Genomic DNA, 8937 nt, shown 5'->3' on the forward strand with positions numbered 1-8937 from the left:
TTTGATAGAAAAAATCGAAGGTCTTTTGCAAGCAAGTCAAAGAGGGTTTTAGGGACAAGAGTGATCCAAGGCCTATTAAAATAGCGATGGTGGGGATCCCTGGGTGGCGCAGTGGTTTGGCGCCTGCCTTTGGCCCAGGGCGCGATCCTGGAGACCTGGGATCGAATCCCACATCGGGCTCCCGGTGCATGGAGCCTGCTTCTCCCTCTGCCTGTGTCTCTGCCTCTCTCTCTCTCTCTCTCTCTCTGTTGTGACTATCATAAATAAATAAAAATTTTTAAAAAATTAAAAAAAAATAGCGATGGCTACTATTAGACCATATTATTCACAAGTACCCATGACAAGTTTGCACAGAGAACCAAGGTGAAGAAATATATTTAGAAGAGAGAGACGGACGGGAGATACACACACACACACACACACACACATATACACAATAAATTTTGGATTACTCGGTGTAGCTAATTACAGCTCTACATTTATATCTGATGCTAAAGCTCTTGTGGTGCCCTTGTCCTTAACTGCATAATGCAGGGCTCTTCTTCAGCTAGAAGTTGTTCTTCAACTCACTACCCAGAAAGTGTTGTGGTCTTAACTTATAAGCATTCACTGAAGGAGAAAGCATTCTATTGTGAGAGGTAAACAACTGTGGGGCTAATGTGAAATGCACGTCTTGCTGATATTAGTTCAAGGCTGCCATGGGCTCTGGAGGCCTGTCCCACGTGGTGATAATTAACTTTTAATGTAAGCCTGGAGGGCAAAACACTTAAGAGTTATCCAGTTTTCTCCAACAGAATGAATAGGTAAATGCTAACATATGTTTATCAATAGCTGATGTACTTAGTCATTATTAGAAGGGAGAAAAAAAAGCCTTGCTTGCCAACATGTTTGTTCTCCTATTTCTCTCAATCCAGTATTATAGAGAATTGAGTGACTAATGTTTAGAAACATGTAGCGAGGTCATTGAATCTTAGAGATTAGATGGATAACAGCAAATATGAGTCATGCCTCTTGCCACTCCCATTTCTGTGTTGATTTTTGTCTGGCATTGTTAATTCATCACAGATATTTTTTTTAATTGACTCTGGACTCTGCTTTAGAAGCCGTCTTAATAAAGCATTTAGACTGACACTTAGGTTCAATGCAACATACTTGTTATGCCAGTATTAGACTATAAATTGAAGTATAGGAACTATGGCTTCTTTGCCTTATTTATGGTTTGTCCACAACTTAAACTCATCCCATTGAACGTGCTTAGTAATACTTGTTGAGCAAATAAAACATAAGAGATCTAAATAAGCATTTTGTATAATGTAGATGATATCTAATAGATACATACATACATACATATTTACATATGGATACATGTTGCAATTCAGGAAACTAACCTTCATATATTAAGTAATGTTTTTAACAATTGAAGGAATTCAGTCTTCTGTTCAATTGCTAAGAATTTTATTTTTCTAAGACACTTTTTTGTCTCAAATAAATGTAAGTGCAAATTCTGTAAAATTAAATGAGGACAATATTTCTACTTCATTTACTGGTAAAACTCAGAACTATACAAAAATTGCCTATCATAAGGTGGAGTCACAGTTTCAGAAAAAAAAGGTTCTAACCAGTCCTCCTAAAGCTCCGAGCTCATTTTGAGAAATGGAAGCACACTGAGAGGTCTATAGGAAGTGCCTCTAGGTAGATAAGTTTCTGTGGGTCTAAAGGCAAACATCAGGTATTTGACGTGGGGCTGCAGATAGAAAGAAGAGCTGCTGGCAGATTAGGAAAAAGAGATAAGCTACAAGCCACCAGGCACTTCTTCATCTGTCCTCCTGGAATAATGGCTATGCTTCACTTCTGCCTCCCAAATCTTGATCAAATCTTTTCATACCTGAAATCTTATTGGGAAGAAGATATAGGAAGCATAATTCGCAGTTTAACCACATTGGCAACAGAATAACCCAGCACAACCCAGCATGAGAACTGATAGGGTGCTGATATGAACTGACAATAAGGTAAGTTCTGCAAGAACAGGTCAGACTTAGATTCTACCTCTATTTAGAATGTTGATTTTTTTTTTATCGTGGACTTGTAGCAATTTTGATTTTTTTAAATATTGGATTAAAATATAATTTATTTGTATTCTTGAATTTTGTAGTGTTCCCTTAAGTTGTACACCTGAAGTGGGTGCCTCAATTGTCTCACACTGGTTCTGACCATGGCAGTTGGTCATGGTTCTTTGACAGGTGGATGACTCTAACCTTTATTCTGGTGCCACTAGCACTTCAGCCAGCATTGTGATATTATATTTATCCATTATCTTTTACCACAGACATCAAAGTATTAAGAGGTGCCCAAGGGAAACATATGTAATCTCTATATATTCCTATCTTCCCTGATGTGGACTAGCAACCTGATTTCCCATTCATAGATCAACCAACCATCCCATTCAGTAAAATAACCCCCTTCTTTGAATACTAGATCACTACTATGAGGTCAGGTAGTAGTCTTAACTTCCAATTTAATGGAACCATTGCTATGTTCTCCCTTGGAATTTAAGACAACTAAACAACAACCCAAGGTTATAAGGATAGGAAGCAAAAATTTTACTAGTGGATAATTTTTTAAAAGATTTATTTATTCATGAGAGACAGACGGAGAAGCAAGCTCCCTGCAGGGAGCCCAATGCGGGACTCAGTGCTGGACCCCAGGATCACACCTTGAGCTGAAGGCAGGTGCTAGGCTGCTGAGCCATCCAGGTGTCCCACTAGTGGATAATTAAATGTAACAGTGAGAGAAGACATTCCTATTTTCCATCCCTATCTCAAAGCCATAATTCCTCCCCATGAAAGAGTATCATATTGGTTACCGATTCATTTTGAAGGATATCTTCCTAGTCCTAAAAGATGTTGCCATCCAGCTAGTGCTATAACAGAGCCTTAATAGAAGCTAATTCACTATTTTATAAAGCTATTTGTTTTGAGGTATTGGGAAACATGTTACCATGGCCAGTGAACTCCATGAGCAGATCTAATTGATTGTAAAATCAGTTCTTGATCAAAAGTACTATTGTACGGAGATCTAATGAATAAGTCATTCTGTCTCTCCATGAATGATGCTTTGGGCAGAAGCCTTGTGGTCAGACATGGCAAATCAAAAAACCAGCATAAGGTCTATTCAAATAAGGTCAAAGCACTGCTGGGGAGCCTGGGTGGCTCAGTCAGTTAAGCTCCCCACTCTTGATTTCAGCTCAGGTCATGATCTCAGAGTCATGAGATCAAGCTTTGCATTCAGTGGGGAATCTGCTTAAGATTGTCTCTCTTCCTCTCCTTTATATATATATATATATATATATATATATATATATATATTTTTTTTTTTTTTTTTTTTTTTTAAGTGCTACCCTATCTGAGAAAAGTAGGCCAAAGTACTCCAATCACCATTCAGTAGCTGGCTATCCTTCCTCCTAGGAAATTCTGTATCTATTATTTTTTTCTGACTGCAAAGACCTTTGAAGGGTAATGGCTGCTACTTCACTTCTATCTCTCAAAACTCACTAATCTCTTTGGCCAACTCTAACCTGGAGCTTCACAGGCAAGAAAATTCCAGAAAACATACACTCCATTTGACCAACTCTGCAACAGAATAATCTAGCACCTCAGAAAATAGTATCTGGAAAATCATAAGGATAGTCAGGATTCAGCAAGAAAGGACATGATGATAGAATCCTCATATCAGCAAAGGTATAGAAACAAAAACACACGTTGTTTGGGAAATGACAAGTGTTAAGTTTAGTTAAAACTTAAAACATTTGAGATGGTAGGAGCAAAAGCTAAAAGGGTGATTATTGTTCAATCACAATCATAGAGAATTCTGAATCTCTGGTTAAGGTGACTGGATTTTATTTAGTAGCTGCAAGGGTGGCAGTAGAATTTTTGAGCAGAGTAATGAAACGATGAAAGTAGTATTTTAAGGAAGAATCCCAATATGCCATTTTAATGTACAGCATATATTGAAGAAAATCAAATCTGGAGAGGTAGACACCCTAGGTTTAGGTTATAATTTTTCAGGTTAAAGTATTAAAAATCTGAAACAGAAGGAATAGTCTAATTTTTTTCCACTTCCATTCATGGGCAAAATTATAAAACTGAAGCTTCAATTCAATGGGTATGCTGCTAGAATTATTTAATTTTGTTTGCACTTTTTTTTTATTGGCATTTTAAAATCACTATTTAAACTGGAAAAAAAAAAAAACCTGAAGCTTCAATCTTTTGCTTCCTACCATATATTTTCCCTGTCAGTTTCTTCACAAAGCAGAATTCTAAAACTCTCTTTCATTAAGTTATTGTCAAAAAATTATCTTTAATTCCTGCTAATGTGTAGATGGATAACATCTTAATGTCTTCAGTAGAAGTGCTTCTGCTTCTTAGAAGCTTTTTGAACCATGAACATCTTTAGGAATTTATTTTTTTTTAAGATTCTATTTATTTATTCATGACAGACTCACACAGAGAGAGGCAGAGACACAGGCAGAGGGAGAAGCAGGCTCCGTGCAGGGAGCCCAATGAGGGACTCAATCCTCGGTCTCCAGGATCAGCCCCAAGCCGAAGGCAGGCGTTCAACCACTAAGCCACCCAGGTGTCCTTTCTTCTTTCTTCTTCTTCTTCCTCTTCCTCTTCCTCTTCCTCTTCCTCTTCTTCTTCTTCTTCTCCTTCTCCTTCTCCTTCTCCTTCTTCTTCTTCTTTCTTCTTCTTCTTTCTTCTTCTTTCTTCTTCTTCTTCTTGAGGGAGGATGGAGGAGGCGGAGTGAGGCGGAGGAGGTAGGAGGAGGCGTGATGGTATGCTGTAGGAGGGGAGGCGAGAGTCGAGGCTAGGAGGAGGCGTCTGGCTGAGGCTTCTTCTTATATCGTTACTTGTTCGCTTCTGTTCGCTTCTTCTCTTCTCTTATTCGCTCTTCGTCCTTGGATTATCTCACTTCTTCTTCCTTCTTCTCCTTCTTCCTTCTCCTTCTTTTCTTCTTCTTCTTCTTTTTCTTCTTCTTTTCATCTTTAGAAATTTAATGAAAACTAAGAGTTTTCTCTTAAGGGAAATGAACGCTTATATTGAAATACAAAATATTGCAAATAATTTTAGTAAATTTGTTCCTATACACAAATCCTTAGAAATACCATGATCTTAAGGTCAATACCCAAAATCCCCCAGAAATTCATTTGTTTGGCATTTAAGCATCACTCTGCAACTGAGGTCATTTTTTGAGAGAAGAGCTTTCAAATGCCCCTGAAATCATACTGAATAGGCACCAACTTAAATTTTCTCTGTGAGAAATTCCACAGGACACAGAAGTAGCTGGACATAAAGAAAATAAGAGTTTTCTGTGTCCTTCCTTCTGTGCAGATTGAAAACACACTAGCACTTTTTAAAGATGTCTGCTGCAGTTACCATCAAAAAGAAATGTACACATAGGAATAAAAATGATAAGCTTTCTCTTTTTTTTAAGGTTTTATTTTTAAGTAATCTCTCCAGAAAACATAAAACAGTAATCTCTCCACCTAGTGTGGGACTCTAACAACCCCAAGATCAAGAATCATATGTTCTATTGACTGAGCCAGCCAGGTGCCCCTAAATGTATTCTTCATTTTCACATAAGACTCAATCCCAGCCAAGCCATAGGGCTGGGGTAGGAGGGAACTGTGAGGTAGAGCAAGGAAATCCTTCTTTGGGAGAGAGTCCAAAGATACCACCTATTTTGCTTTCTCACATATGATCATAATTCCAGAGACCCAACACTAGCAAAAAGCATGCTGTCAGCTGCTCTCAGGAGTAGGGGGAGGGGAGTAGTGATCCACCATTCCCTCTTTTGACCTGAAGCATACATTTGAGCTCTGGCTGAGCAAAGTTTGAATATAATGTTATCATGAAGCTAATGTGATAGTTACATAACTTACATAAGTTATGGAATATGTATTACTATGTAGGCCAGTTTGTCTTCTAGCACAGAACACTAACTCATAAACATTCAGGACCCTGCAATATAACCTATCTTGGTTTATGACAATCTCTTTTTACATTATGAGGATCAGTTGGTGAGATTTAATTGAAATGTAAAAGAACCCCTTACTTGATATGGCCTCAGAAAGGAGAGTATATGGACTGAATATCTCCCTCTCCAAAATGTACATAATTGAAATCTAATCCCCAATATATGGTATTTGAAGGTGAGGTCTTTAGGAGGTAATAAATCATGTGGATGGAACCCTCATGAATGAAATGAGTGCCCTTATAAGGAGAAGCCAGAGAACTAGCTCTCACTTTCTTTCCATTGTATAAGGTTACAATGAGAAATCAGCAGCCTACTGGAAGGAAGAAAGACTTCACCAGAACCAGATTTTACTAAAACCTCTGTCTGGGACTTCCAGCCTCCGCAACTATGAGAAACTAATTCCTGTTGTTCAGAAACCACTCTGTCTACGGTATTTTATTATAGTAGCCTCAAGTAAGACAAGGAGAAAAGAAAAACTGAAAAATCTGTATTAAATGCTAAATGTATTATTCAAGGTCAGGCTACTCAAAGGATAGTCCATAGACCAGCAGCATCAGCATCATTTAGGAACTTATTAGAAATGCATAATCATGGGCCCCACCCGAGGTATACTGAACTGCAAACTACATATTAAGAAGAGTCATTGGTGATGCTAGAGTACACCCTGAATTGTTGCAACCAAATTAAAAACACAGTGGCTCAAACAACACAAGATTATGAGCTTCTTTCACAAAACAATCCGATGAAGGAAGCAGGCTAGGGGAAGTAAGGAGGTTCTGTAGCACACAAAACTCAGCTTCCATCTCTGGGTCTAAAGTATCTGCTGCTGTTTTTTGTCATTTTCTAACCAGGGGGAGGAGAAAGGGCAAGAGCAATGCAGGCTCATTTTCTCTTAGTAGTATGACCAGAAGTGCCACAATTTATGTCCAAACCTCACTAACATGGTTACATCCACCACAATGTAGACATAATGCTATTTTAGGTCAGGTAAGGCATGTCCCTCTAACCATAGGAATCCCTTTGTCTAAAAGAAGAAGAGGAGGGAGGAAGAGGAGAGGAAGGAGAAGGAGGAGGAAGAGAAGAAGAAGAAGAAGGAAGAGGAGGAGAAAAAGGAGGAGGAGAAAGAGGAGAGAAATTCGGTAACAAAGTCAGGCCCTTTGTTATCTGACTTTGACAACCCTATGAAGAAGATAGTGTTACTCTCACTTTTCACATATATTATGTTATTGCTACCTGAACCAAAACAAAACTTGGTTTTGTGGCCTTGTATGATCCTGAAGCAACATAAGATGAATAGATGACTAATCTGATTTATACAGTTGAAGACATTTCATTGATATTATCATATTTCTTATATCTGAGTTCTAGGATGAGGGTATCTCCCTCTTAGCTTAAAATTCTGCTTTTTAAAATATGACACATAGTTGAGAATGTCTGCATTCCCTGGTTTCAGTCACTCTCAACCCAATAGGCACCAGTATTTCCAGAAGCTGTATGATTGCCAAAGGGAACTCCACCCTAGTGTTTGCCTTGGACTATTTCTTGATGTCTCCTTGTAAACCATTGGTTCTTAAAACATTAATTTCAAGTTCTTCATACCTAGGCTCTTGTTTGAATCATCCTTTATATCTAGACCAATCAATTGATCATATGAGCACCAAAGTCATTCTCCCCAAACTACCATGTGCTTGGCATCTACTAAGTGCTTTAAATATTTGATGAAGGAATAAGTAAACTGGAACCTCAGCAGTTTTCAGTCATTAGCTTGCATCAGGATTACTGGGAAGGCATAATAAAAGGCAGTTTGTGAATTAGTAGGTCCAGGATGGGGCATGAAATTTTGCATTTCTAACAAATTCCTAATTGATGCTGATGTCACTGGTCCAGCAACCACATTTTGAGAACCATTATTGTAGGGTTTTTTTTTTATTATTATTATTGTAGGTTTAAATGAAATTCATCTTGTTGCCAGAAGGATCGATTAATAGATGAAACACAAAGACTGACAAAGGATGGTAGCATTGCCTAACCTTGAAAACCTAGTCTATACTCACACAAGATACTCATTCATTTGAATATTTTTGCCGTATGCCTTGGATATCTCATCATTGAAATGGGGATCAAATGTAGGAAAGGTACCTGATGGCTGGAGCACACAGAATTCGCACTATATTACAGTTATCATTTTTACTATAGCTGTTTATACAATAAAATTAGCAGTAAAGATCATCTGAATTATAGAATCAACAGATCTTATTTCAAGGTATAATTTATTACCCACTCTTACTGAAAGGTTCATGAGTAAATATGTTTTCTTTCAGAATTATGTTCTATAACCACAGTAATTTGTTTAACCTCACTATGTAGATATGAGTCACTAAGAGGTACAGCTCCATTATTTTATTTTAAATGCCATAAAATATCTGGTCACATATTAATTGTAAGATCCTTATTACCAAATCACTTTTAGAGCTCTGGAGCCAGATAATTGAAAAGGTAAAAACGTCTTTCTAAAAAATCAGCCCAAAGCCTCTCTTAATTGCAGTAATCCATTTTCAAACTTTTCAAGTTTAAACTTTTGAATTTAAAAAGTTCTAGCTATTGAAACGAATGTTTAAGTAAAATTCATGAACTATGCTAGAATAGTTTTACGTACGATTCTATTTGCAAGTTGCTTTATAATTACTTTTTATCAGAGCTTCTTAATAAAAGTTCTATAAAATAGGTGAATAATACGTTCATAATTTTGCAAAAGTAGATGATAAGGGGCCTTCCTAAGGTTATACTGCACACTGGTAGCAGTTACAGATCAGAGTTTTCAGACCCTGACATTCTGTTCTCCCACACCGACCTGCATAGTCTTGCTACACTGTAAATTATTGATTTAAAACCACACTGCTACCT

Source organism: Canis lupus, chromosome 12, assembly GCF_011100685.1.
Source record: "Canis lupus familiaris isolate Mischka breed German Shepherd chromosome 12, alternate assembly UU_Cfam_GSD_1.0, whole genome shotgun sequence".
Taxonomy (NCBI): domain Eukaryota; kingdom Metazoa; phylum Chordata; class Mammalia; order Carnivora; family Canidae; genus Canis; species Canis lupus.